Source organism: Macaca thibetana, chromosome 17 (genome assembly GCF_024542745.1).
Source record: "Macaca thibetana thibetana isolate TM-01 chromosome 17, ASM2454274v1, whole genome shotgun sequence".
Taxonomy (NCBI): domain Eukaryota; kingdom Metazoa; phylum Chordata; class Mammalia; order Primates; family Cercopithecidae; genus Macaca; species Macaca thibetana.
Genome location: NC_065594.1, coordinates 21382439 through 21395863, shown reverse-complemented (window position 1 = coordinate 21395863; position 13425 = coordinate 21382439). Strand labels below are relative to the sequence as shown.

The 13425-nt window shown below is 43.3% G+C and overlaps 1 protein-coding gene across 1 annotated transcript in view; it reads right to left on the bottom strand.

The window, feature by feature from the left end:
• The window catches only part of DNAJC15 (DnaJ heat shock protein family (Hsp40) member C15), a 354888-nt gene extending 354696 nt beyond the window's left edge, over window positions 1-192 (bottom strand). Inside the window, exon 1 of the mRNA XM_050766239.1 lies at window positions 189-192. The gene's annotated coding sequence lies outside the window, so the exon portion shown is untranslated. The remainder of the gene's footprint in view (window positions 1-188) is intronic.
• Window positions 193-13425: the final 13233 nt, after the last annotated feature.

The window sequence follows — 13425 nt, the reverse complement described above, 5'->3', positions numbered from 1 at the left end:
AGGGCCACATTGTAACTATTTTAGGTTGTGTGAGCAACAAGGCCTCTGTTGCAACTCTTGAACTCTATTGTATGAGGAACAGCCACAGACAGCTGTATTCTAACAAAAACGTTACTTATGAGCATTAATATTTGAATTTCATATAATTTTCATGTGTTACAAAATATTGTTATTCTTTTGCTTTTTTCCCCCCAACCATTAAAAAATGTGAGAACTAATCTTAGCTCACCAGCTGCATAAAAGCAGGCAGTGGGTTGGGTGTGAACCACAGGCCTCAGTTTGCAGACCCCTGCCCTAGAACATCTCTGGTTTGCTCTTACTGAGGACACATTTTGCTGAAGAATCCATCTTTAATTCAACAGCCTTTTCTTTCTGAGGCCCCCACATGATCTATACTCTCCAGGCCATTGGTTTTCCTTAAAGCTTTATCTTGAGGAAATGGCTCAGCTGGGATATTGGATCTCACCTAGGGAGGCCTGTATGTGTCCCTTCAGCCAGGGTCTACCTTCCCCAGCAGGAGAACTGACTATGGCTCAGATCAACCTTGATGGGAGCAGATTCCAGCTATTCTACTCCCAAGACCAGTAGTGTAGTCCATGCTGAGCCAGACTTCTGGTGCTGACCCCAAATAAACCAAAAGTGTGGAGTTGAGGTGGCCCCTCCAGAGTCATCCCAGGGAGGGATGATATTGGACTAGATTACATCCCCACAGCAACTGCCATCTGGAGTCATTCTCCCAGGATTGGTGCTCCCTGGAGTCTGGATGAGGTGTCATTTGTTTAGTGCCATTCCAAATCAGACCTTGTGGGTGGTCCAAGGGAACAAGGATTATGGGTCTTGGCACAGTTGGGAGAGATTGCACAGGGAGTGGTGGGCGGGAATGCAGCAAGCATTAGTCTTATAATTTTAAAAGAAGAAAACAACATGAATCCTGCCACTCTCTGAGATGCTGACATCATTTCTCCCTCTTCTCTTCCCTTCTCTTCCCAGGGGAACATACAGACACCTTAATGGTGGCTGGTGTTTATTTTCCCATGCTGTATACAGTCAAAAAAACCCTTAAAGCCATTACACTGCTATCTCTGCCACTGCTCTGAGAATTGTTATGTTTCCAGGCTCTGGAGGTAAATGGCAAGCAGATGGATTTGTGTGTGTGTGTGCTATTAAAAGAAGCAAAACATTTTGGGGCTTCTTGTTTCTGGCAGAGCTGAAGATTTTGTTATTGTTGTCGTCAAATAAGTAAAGGAGAAAGGTGTTAAATTGGCGAACTTCTTTTCCTGCTTCAGAATCAGAGCATATCCCTCTCCTGAAAAAGATCAACAGCACAGTGCATCTATCATTGTACTTAAGCTTCCCCATATGGATCTCAGCAGTAGCTCTTCAGTGTGGTCCAGGGGTAGAGCTCAGCCTGAGCAAAGGGGTGGCTTCCTAACCTGCAACTGCATCACACTGTGCAGGGAAAAAAAAAAAAAAAAAAAAAGATAGGTAGAATGATTAGGACAATAGTCATCAGCAGCAATTACCAGGAACCAGGCATTTGACACAAAATATAATGAAATAGAGGCACAGAGAAATCGGGTAACTTGCTCAAGGTCACCCAGTTAAGTGGCCAACACTGATTGCAGTTCTAGATGTACTTGGCTCCGTGTTCCCTCAGTCACTTTATGCTGCCTCCCAGCATCGACTAGTAGGGCCCTTTTACTGATCATAGCCCTTCAGGTACTACGTACCATGCGCTATTCTAAGCACCTTACATAATTAACTAATTTAATTCTCATCATTACATGAGAAATACCATGATTTTCCAAATTTACATAAGAGGCAATTGAAGTACCAAGAGGAAAGAACTCCTCAGAGCTAGCAAGTGACTCAGTCAGAGTCTGAGCCCAAGCCCACTTGCTCCAGGGCCCTTTCTCTCAACCACTGCTCTATAGGCTCTGGAATCGGACGACAGGGCTGCAGTCCCAGCTCTGCCACTTACGAACCGTGTCACCTTTGACAAGTTGTGTAATGTGATGGAGCCCTCAGCTTTCTTACTTGTGACATGGGCCAAAAATAGTTGATAGTGAGAAGTACACAAATTGTCTCCTGAAAGCTTACTGGCCAGGCAGGTAGCAGATGTGTAGTAAATGGAGGCTACTCTTAGGGGTCTGGAGTCCGACCAGGCTAAAGGGTGGGAATGTGGGTGGAGGAGTAGACATGGATTTTTAAGACTTTTAAATCTTTTTAAAAATTTTTATATTTTAGAGACAGGGTTTCATCCTGTCACCCAGGCTGGAGTGCAGTGGTGCAATCATAGCTCACAGCAGCCTTGAACTTCTGGGCTAACATGATCCTCCAACCTTGGCTTCCTAAAGTTCTGGGATTATAGGCATGAGCCACTGGGTCTGGCCCTAAATCATGTTTAATAATTTACTTTCGTTACAAAAAAATGCATACATTATATAAAATGCAGAAAATGCAGATAAGGATGAAGACAATAGAGAGTCTCATAACTCCAGGAGTAAGAGATTAACACTATTAACATTTTGATGCCTATTCTTTTGGTCTTTTTCCTGTGCATATGGACACCAATATTTTTATAAAGTTGAGATTATATTGTACACTCTGTTGTATGACCTTGTCTTTTTACTTATCTATTATGAACATATATCTACATCGTTAAATATTCTTCTATAATATCATTTAAAAATAAATATATGGTCTTTTTTGTATATACATATCTGTATAGTTACACTGTAATTTAAAAAATCAACTCACTATTATTGGATATTCAGGTTGTTTTCAATTATTCCCTATTAGATAAGTAAATCCTTGATAACTCTTACAGTAAGTAAGAATTACCTTCCTCTGCCTTGTGCTGTCTTCACTGAGTGTTTCCAGTGGACACAGACATTGGCATCATTTGAGATTTTAGTATCACATTTGAGATCTGTATTTGGGTCCCGTTCTGGCCATATATTTACTGTGTAACCTGGAATAAATTACCCTTTCTGAGTTTCGGTGTTTTCATTAGTAAGTGAGTACCAATAATAATAGTGACTACCTCATGAAATTATTCCGAGAGTTAAATTGAGAGACTTAGCATAGACCATCAATGTGTGTAAATGCTGGGTCAAAGGATATGTACTATTTTCGGGACAGGATAAAATTGCTCTATTACCTTCCAGAAGGGTTGAGCTATTTATATCCTTGACAGCAGTGTAAGACAGTACCCATTTTCTCGGCAACTTGACAACACTGAGTATTATCATTTTAAAAAATTTGCCAACTTGATGGGCAAAAAAGATACAGCATCATTTTAATTTGCATTTCTGATCATGCGGATTTTTAATAAATGTTTACTTATGTGAGTCACATGGTCCTGCTGACCGTGGAAACAGGAGACTGATAAGCGAACAAAGGTACCCAGAATGAAGGATGGCAGAGTTATAAAATACGCAGCTGATGGGGGAGACAGGGCTTGGAAGAACGACACTTTAAAAGCATATAAACTGTCCCTCTAGAGATCTGAACTCAAAATTATAGGCAGCATTGTATATTGGGTTGTCTGGGAATTTGAGGCAGCCAAGATTCAAAGCTTGGAAAGGAAGTTTAAGTTGGAGGACAGACAAGGGAAATGAGCCTCTTTTTCACAGGATGGTTGGCCACACGCCTCTGAACACTTTCAAGCCTGGCCCCGCTCCCTATGTGGTGGGGAATCAGTTCCAACAGCCCCTGTGTCTGAGGTGCTCTGCCCCCCACTCTCACCGTCATGGAAGGAATAGAGCAGCAGGGCAAGACTGCCATCAGCTTGATGATGCAATTCCTCTGGCAGCTGACAACAACGAAGGGCAAAACAACCTCTGCCAATGAAGGAGCATAAAAACCCTGAGTGTTAGTCCTTGGCACTTTTTCACGGCTTTATTCCACATCAGAGGAAAATAACGAAGCAAGATGTAGAAACAGGGCTAAAATTAGCCTTCCAGATTCTATTTTATAAGACTTCTAGAGTGTCAGCCCCCACACACCCACACACAAACAGTAATGAAAGATATTTTCACTTTTGCCAAGCTCATCTATTGACTGATCCCTTGCCTGAGGTCTTCTGAAATGCACTTGTTACTCTAACCTGGAACCAGGACTTCTTTTATTCATTCAGTCATGCTCAACACTCTGAATACAATGGTATAGAAAATACGCTCTTGTCCTGTAGATGCTCTTAGTGACCTGGGGAAACCCTCAGCCACTTGCGAGTTTTTCCAACTCAGTGCTTTAGAAAACTTGCAAATACAACTATATATTAAGTATGTGTGTATATATATGTATATATACACACACACACGTATATATTTAAATTATCATTGCTAGTAGGTATCAAGGAGCATTCAGTGACTCCTCTCCTCTTGAAGAACCAAAGCTGATGAAAAGAAGGCCAGGTAAGGTACAGACCCTGGGTAGAAAAGGAACTTTTCTGTTCTGAGAGCCACATACCATCCTGGGACCTTCCTCTGCCTTGTGCTGTCTTCACTGAGTGTTTCCAGTGGACAACTCTCAGATGCCCAGGAGCTGCTCTGCTGGGTGCCACACCACTCCTCAGAACTTCCAAATAGCTCTCGTTGCTCCTACTGGGGAACATGCCCAGATATTCTCACTGCTAGGCTCTTTTTTGGGCTCCCAGGTAGCACTTCCTCAGCACCCACCTCTTGGCAGAAGAAGCCAATACATTCCCTTTAGATCTGGAGCCCATGAGAAAGAGATATTCATACTACAAAAGGAGAATCTTTAGAGGGTAACCCCAGACATGTAATTATTACCACAAGATCTTTGAAAGCTCTGGCAGAGATTTTGACTTGTAATCATCTGGAATCATTGCTTGGTAGACTGGGCAATTGTCCTGCATCTTTTAGGACTAATGATATTGGAAACGAGAGGGACACTGCTTGGCATATGGGATTGTAAATAGCAGCAGGATGGACATGCTGATGGTCCAGCTTCTACAGGGCACGTAGCTGTTAACTGATGGAATCAACAGCCTAACCTTGCACAACAGCCTAACCTTGCAAGGGAAAGCCCCCCACCCCTTGCTTATCTCTGCTGACCCAAGGAAGCATCTTGGGTCCCCTGTTTCCTCAAGATTTCCCCTGACTGTCCAGCCTCTCAGGTCACTGATCTTGCCTGTCCTATTTTTCTATCTTGACACCTTCTTGTGCACCTCCAAATAACCAATCTGTCCCCTATCTCTCTGACTTCAAATCCTAACTATCTCTCAAGTCTATTCAGTTCTGATTATGTTCAGCACCATCACCCTCTTTGTAGCCACCATCATCACTCCCCACGACTCTTGACATTTTGGTCTCCATATTTTCAGTCTTGTTCCTCTTCCATTTATTCTCCCCAGCAAGTCTGGGAGACCTTAAAATACTTCAATGGCTTCCTATTGCTCTTTAAAAAGTCCCAAATTTCTAACATAGCCTTATGGCCCAGGTCCTTGCACATACGTTCAGCTTCTTTCTGCCCCTGTTCACTGGGCTTCCATTAAGTTGGTGCAAAAGCAATTGCAGCTTTTGCCTTGAAAGTAATGACAAAAACCACAATTGCTTTTGCGTCAACCTAATAACACCTTAGCCATAGCCATCTTTTGGTTTCTCAGACCACACTTGCTCCCTTCTGTCTCAGGTCACTCATGTTTCCCTCAGTCTAAACCACTTATTCCCCATCCCCCGTTTAATTCCCTGAATTGTTCAGATCTCTGCCCGCAACTCTCTTCCTTATAGATGTCCATCCTCACTTCCTGGACCAGGAAGTGCATATTCTCAGCTCTCTATGTAATGCATATTCTTAGCTCTCTATGTAATGTGTCCATCATGGCCCTTTTCACAATTCATAAATTTATATTTACATTATCATTTAATTGACTTCTGCAGCCAATTTGGCTCTAAAATACACAAGGGAAGAGACCAGAGTTTCCTTCTCACTATTCAATTTCTGGCACATGTTTGTTACATAGCGGATAATCAATAAAGTACTTATTAAAAGAATGAATAAAGAAATGACTTAACAAGACCAGTTAGCTTTCTCAATAAACCTTAAGATTTTTTTTCCCCCAGAAATAAAATACAATGTATGTATGATTTTTCCTGATTTTGTCACATTGGATACTTCAGATAATAAAATCAAAGAGGCCAAATATCTCTGGGGTTCCAGGGATTGGGAAAACAACCTGAGTTTTCACCCTTTAATGTCAATTTCATAGGTTACTCTGGTGATTTAAGGTGTGCATGGAGTAGGGTAACATAGTGAATGGGTTTTATTATTAACTTTCTTTTCCCCAGCACCTCCTACCCTTGACCTTACTCATGAGTCCTTGTCAAAAGTTTACTCAAGGATCCCTTCAGCATCACAGGCTCATGGTCTTCTTCTTGCTGCCTCCAATCATTGGTCATTAGAAAGGTGTTTCTTGAGTGTCCACACGTGTAAGAATGAACACATGTATGTGCAAAAACTGTGTATTATGCTTTCATTTCCAGCTTGGAATATGACCCTCTTCACCCTCTCCTAATCTTAGATTTCTAGGTCCAGCCAAAATTCTGTAAGAGTAATCGTTCCATTTGTTGAGTAATTACAATGTGCTTAACACTGCTGAGTGCATTACATAAGTTATTTCCTTTCATACTTATGAGTGGTGGGGTGGGTATTATATTTTCTATTTGAAAAAAAAAATGGGTAAGAGCATCAAAGCTTAGAGACACTGATTAACTCATTGAGTGTCATCTGGCTGACTCTGAAAGCCACACACGTACTCGCTATGCCATGCTGCCTGCATTTATTCCACAAAGCATTTCTTGGTCATTTTCATTCTTACCGACTTCCTCTTCCACTGAATTGTTACAGCTCCTTCTGGCTGTGACGCTTGGGATTTCATTATGCTCTGTGCAAATTTAGGAGGTCCAATGTAGATTCCCTCTGTCTCCCCAGCTGTCCTTGTGCTGCAGGAGGGTAAGGGCTACCATATCTGCCCTTCCTCACATGGAGCCCAAGTTGGACTAAAGAACGTGGGGTCTGCATAGGCATATTTTGTAGTTAATTACACCCACCCCATGGCATGAAGTAGTGGGAAGGAGGGGGCAGGAGTTCATCAGGGGAGCCATCCACAAGGGAAGGGTGGCGCAGGGAACGTCCTGCAACAAGTAGGCTGCCCAGTGAGTGAGCCACGACTTTGGAAGTGTTGTGGTAGTTTTGTTTACATTTGCACATGTCCCAAGTGGCTAAGTAATCATAGAAGTATTGCTTCCATGGAAAGGGCAAGCACAGACCTCTTCGAAAACAAACTATATACATCTTGTCAATGGAATGGCATTCTGCAAAATAGAAAAGCATATGCTATGTGGTGGTGAGTGTTAGAACAACAAACCGTAGCTTAGTGATGCCTTCTGAGCAGCTTGTTTTTGCTTAATTACAAGTTGCTATAGCTCTTTCCCTTACTCAATTGTGAGCCTCTCTCCTAATTGTGTCTCACAGATGCCTAGTGAGGAGGTTATTCCGCTTGTATTTACATCATTACCAATCCACAATCAGAGTGTATTGCTAACTGGTTCTCCTTACAAATGCTTGTTGGATTTGTTTTGTGTTTTCAGTTTTATGTTCCATTGCTTGACTACTTTTTCTTTGGTTTTAATCCAAACTTCTACTTCAGCCTCTGCTCATGAAGTCTCCCTCTCCCGAGTCCTTTGGGTTGCAATAATCAGGTAGGTTACTTTCTCTTCCAGGCATTTAAATGAGACTCACTCCTTTGAGTCCATTTTTAGAAAAGTAGGCCAAAGTCATAAAGAACAGCCTTCCTGAGTGGTGACTTTCTGGCTCATCATTAATCACCTCCTTGTGAACAATCGGGAAAGTGAATCCCATGTGACTCCAGGCAGGTATCAGGCAAAATCCTCTGCTGAGTCCTGTGAGAATATAAGTAATTTTATAGAATGTGAGCAAAATAAGTTTTCCATTTTTCTAACCTGAGGTTTCTTTTTTCCTTTTAAAGTCTCAATAACTTTTGATTTTATCTTCTCAATCAATCATAGGAAATGATTCTGAGGAGTTTGTATACTCAGTAGAGTAAGAGTGCTCCAGTGAATAGGGGGCATAAAGAGGTGCCCTAGTCCAGTGGGAGGTGGTCTCAGTCTTTTCTCAGAAATAAGTCCTACTTGATGAGTTGGATTTATTAAACCAGCAGTCAACGGCACAGGGGAAGGCAATGAGCCGAGTGGACTCTTCAGTTCTAAATTGCTCTTACTTAGTTGTGACCTAGCTCCATATGATGAATTTATTATGGGTTCCAGCCCATAATAAAGAGATATTCACACTACAAAAGGAGAATCTTTAGAGAGTAACCCCAGAGTTGACATGTAATTATTATTGCAGGATGTTTGAAGGTTCTGGCAGAGATTTTGATTGCAATCATCTGAAATCATTGCTTGGTAGACTGGGCAATTATCCTGCATCTTTCAGGAATAATGATCTTGGAAACAAGATGGACACTGCCCTTGCTTTGGCATATTGGATTTCAAACAGCAGCAGGATGGACATGCTGAGGGTGCAGCTTCCATAGGGCACACAGCTATTAACTGATGGACTCAACAACCTAACCTTGCACATTGCCATTAGAACCAGGCCTCTCATACTGAGCCACTAGCAGAAGCAGCCTCCAAAGCAGTCAGCACAGTTACTGAGCACAGGAGCCTGCAGGAGTTCTCACTGTGGAGAGACCTCCATTCATAACGTGGCCTTTCCCATCCCAATCTTTTAGGTAGAAAATAGCATCTCCCAGTCCTGTAAGAACAAGCATGGAGCTGCTGAATGCAAGGACGGGACACTGTAGACAAAGTCTGCCTATTTTATTGTACTTGAGAAGTCACCCCAGGAAGAAATCTTTAACTTAATTATAACCTAGGCCAAAAACTAAAAATATGTGGAAGAAAAGGAGCTATGCCAATTATTTTTTCAGCATCTAATTTGAAAATATTGCCTTACTTTCCAGCTCTGTACAGCTTAGAGCATTCATTTATTCGTTCATTTGCCATGAATCAGAGCCTGTGCTAGGCTTTGGAGATAGAGATACTCACAGGCTAAAGAGGTGGGTGGATGGGAGTAGGCTCATGATTGATTCTGCTTCCTCTTTAGGATTTTCTTTTCTTTTTTCTTTCTTTCTTTCTTTTCTGGGTTTTTTTTTTTTTTTTTTTTAAGATGGAGTCTTGCTTTCTTGCCCAGGCTGGAGTGCAGTAGCACTATCTTGGCTCACTGCAACCTCTGACTCCCAGGTTCAAGCGATTCCCCTGCCTCAGCCTCCTGAGTAACCGGACTACAGGAGCACACCACCGCGCCCAGGAAATTTTTTTGCATTTTTAGTAGAGGCGAGGTTTCATCCTGTTAGCCAGGATGGTCTTGATCTCCTGACCTTGTTATCCACCCACCTCGGCCTCCCAAAGTGCTGAGATGACAGGCATGAACCACCACGCCCGGCCCAGGATTTTCTTTAAAATAACATCACTGTAGTTGCAGTTCCAGTTTCGGTTACTTCCATTTCTGGAGGTAACTGGCTAACTGAATGGGGAAATGTTATCATTATCCTAGAGACTCAAGTTGAGTGGAGACACACACTGAACAGGTGACATGCCAGCAAAACTTGCCCCAAAAGTTGGGGAGGGGAATGGTGCTCAACTGAAGGCAGCTGCTCTTGGGAGAGTCTTGACGGAGACCTTTGCATTGACGGTGCCTGGCATCAGTGATTGAGGTGGGGCCATCTGATCGACTTTTGTCTCTGAAGGAAAACCCTGAGGAAACTCCCTACAGCCCTCAGTGGCTGGTGGATGGATAAAGAGGTGGAAAGTAAGTTGGTAAGACTGTGGATGGTCTTTCTTTCTCTCACCCTTTCTTTCTTTTCTTTTCTTTATTCTTTCTCTTTCTTTCTTCTTTCTTTCTTTTCTTTCTTTCTTTCTTTTTTTTCTTTCTTTCATCTTTCTTTCTTTCCTCTCTCTCTCTTTCTTTCTTATTTTTCTTTTTTCTTTCTTTTTGATGGAGTCTCACTCTGTTGTCCAGGCTAGAGTGCAGTGTCACGATCCCGGCTCACTGCAACCTCCGCCTCCTGGGTTTAAGCAATTCTCCTGCCTCAGCCTCTGAGTAGCTGGGACTACAGGCACCCACTACCATGCCCAGCTCATGCTTGTATTTTTAGTAGAAACGAGATTTCACCGTGTTGGCCAGGCTGGTTTCAAACTCCTGACCTCAAGTGATCCGCCCGCCTCAGCCTCCTAAAGTGCTGGGGTTACAAGCGTGAGTCACCGCTCCCAGGCAGACGGTGTTTCTAACCAAACAACAGGGTAGCTGCAGGCTTCAGACCTTCTCTTTCTGCTTAACTGGTTGTAAAGAATATTCATATTGCTGGAACAAGAGGAATAAGAAGGGCGGCTGTTTGCTTTCTGTGTGTGTAACAGAGATGTAGATGGCTGTGCTACATGAGAGAGGCCCAGAGGGCAGGAGAGAAGGAAGTGTCCATGCTTACTATTATAATTTAGTGTCTTAAGATTCGTATTGTGTTAGTTATTTTGCTTGGTGAAAGTGACTTAACATGTTCCAGCCATAAGAAGAGACAACCAGAAATGTGATAAAGCCAAAAAAAAAAAAAAACTATAGCAAATGATACTCTTGTGACAAGCCCTCCCCGTAATGCCACACTGTTTTCCCCAAATCCCCTCCCAAGCACACAGCAAAACACAAAACTCCTGTCAACAATTTGAGCTCCAAGTGAGAATGAGAGGTTGGGAAAATATATACAATAGTGTGGTTCTCTCAGTTGTATTCTTTTTTTAAAATATTGACTTCGACAGGCCACACTGTTTGTTTCAGTGTGGTTGAGAAAGATGAAATATCAAAGCCATTTCCTTTTACAAAAACCTTCTGGAGGGCTACTGAGTGTTACTTACCTTTGGGGGTGGCACTTTGAAGGGAGACCGAGGAACTGAAATTGAAGGAACTATGTGAACACTGGCCTGTCTGAGAAGTTTGCTTTCCCTACAACCCCTCACCTGCAAGATGCCTCTAGGAGCTATAAAATCTGTCCCTCCCTTCTCTCCAACAGTCACAGACAGAGATTGGCACTTTCTACAAGACAGGCTTTCCATCATGTAGTTTGCTGATTGTTTAGGTGGTTCTGAGACGTGAAATACTCTAAACCTAACTTCTCCATCATTTTCCAAACATATTTTTCTATGTGAGATTTCTATCTCATAGATGGCATTGACATCTCAATGCAAGGAAAGGAGCAGCTCAGGCTCCCTGCTTTGACCAACCTCCCCCACACTTCATCACCATCCCTGCCCCAGCCCCTGGAGCAACAGTCCCCAAAGGGCCATGGTGGTGGGGCGCCTGGCCTCAGAGCCTCCCTGCGTCCCTGGGCAGCTGTGGCAGAGCCCTGAGCATCACTCCTTCGGCAATCTTTGGTCTTTCCTTCTCACCTGTATGGGAAAAGAGACTTAGGCTGAGAAATGCATTGAGATTTTTTCTGGCCTGTGGTCTGTTTTCTTTCTATGGTCTGAGTGTGTAGGGTGAGCAGAAGCTATGAAGAGCCATGAGCAGTTCCGGGGGAGCAGCTGTGAGCATCATGGAAGGCTTCTGCCCTGTCGGAGGAGCCGGGATGCTCTTCAGCTTAGACACTACATCAGTGACACTGGCGTCTCCCCGATGCCAGGCAAAGTGGGGTGGGACCACAGGGAAGGCCACCCTCTCCCATGCCACACCCAGGAATGTATGTTTGGTCCCTGCCATGTACAAAGGGAGATTAGGACTGGGGGATTTGAATCTTGCAATGTTCAAGAACTCTGGAGATTATTTAATCCGGTGTTTTGCAAATGGCTTTTAGCTGTCCTTTAGCTGCAAATGTCCTTTTGCTCAGGGAAAACGATTTCAGAAGCAAATTTTTTGCAAGCAAAGGCAGATGTGTCTGGTTGAAGCAGGAGTAGGCTTTGGAGATAGAGATACTGACAGGCTAAAGAGGTGGGTGGGAGTAGCCTCATGATTGAATCTGCTTCCTCTTTAGGATTTTCTTTAAAATAACATCACTGCAGTTTCGGTTAAGCCCTGGACACTGTTCACTTAGGCCTGAGCCCAGACCCTCCAGAGCCACACAGTCCAATATGGTAGCCATTCTTGTTTTATATTTTATTTAATTTTAATTAATTTAAATTAAGATAGCTCTATGCGAGTTAAAAATCTTTTAAATTCAGTTTCTTAGACACATTATACACAATTCTAGGACCCAGTAGCCATAAGTGATGAGTGGTTACCTATCAGGCAGCATGGATATCTTACATTTCCATCATTGCAGAAAGCTCTGTTGGACAGAAGTTCTGTTGAACAGCCCTGGTTTAATCATATGCTTTAGAGTCTAGAATTTTCTTTTTTTTTTTTTTTTTATTGAGACGGAGTCTTGCTCTGTCGCCCAGTCTGGGGTGCAGTGGCCGGATCTCAGCTCACTGCAAGCTCCACCTCCCGGGTTTATGCCATTCTCCTGCCTCAGCCTCCTGAGTAGCTGGGACTACAGGCGCCCGCCACCTCGCCCGGCTAGTTTTTTGTATTTTTTAGTAGAGATGGGGTTTCACCGTGTGAGCCAGGATGGTCTCGATCTCCTGACCTCGTGATCCACCCGTCTCGGCCTCCCAAAGTGCTGGGATTACAGGCTTGAGCCACCGCGCCCGGCCTAGAATTTTCTTAAGGGGACCCTGATTCTCTTGGATTCTGAAAACCCAGTTAGAAAAGCACTGGTCGAATCTCACACCTGGGCGAGAAGAGAAGTCCACAGAAGCAGCGTGGTTTGCCAGCCACATGGCAGGTTATTGAAGAACTAGAGCTACACCTCAGCTCTCCCACTCCACCCTCCTGCACTTCTACCTGACCCCAACCCCTAATCTAACTGTTCTCTGTTGCCTCTCCAGAATTGCCGTCCATGCTAAGCCTTTTACCCACATCTCTACTGTTTAGAGAGGGAACCCAGATCTCAGACATCTCTGAGGTTTCAGAAGGGACATTAAGTTTTATACATGTGCAATCAGCTTCAGGCACTTAATAGAGACATTTAAACTCACATCAGGCCCAAGCAGATGTAGAGGGAAATACTGTCAATTAGTGAGTGGCTAATTAATCTTTCTTTGCCACATATACTCTGGCAGGGTTTGGAAAGTGCTGTTTTGCTCAGAGCTGCAGGAGCACTTGCTATGGAAACAGTGCATGATTATAATATTGATTTCTCGACTTTGTGCAGAAGCCGGCAGTGGAGGGTAGATCTCGCCAGGAGTCACCCCACAGTTAGGAAGAAAAGGGATGAGAAAATAGAAAAATACTTTAATTAGTGAACCAGAGCATTTTGGGCTTTCTGCTTTGCATAGAATATACATATTTTAT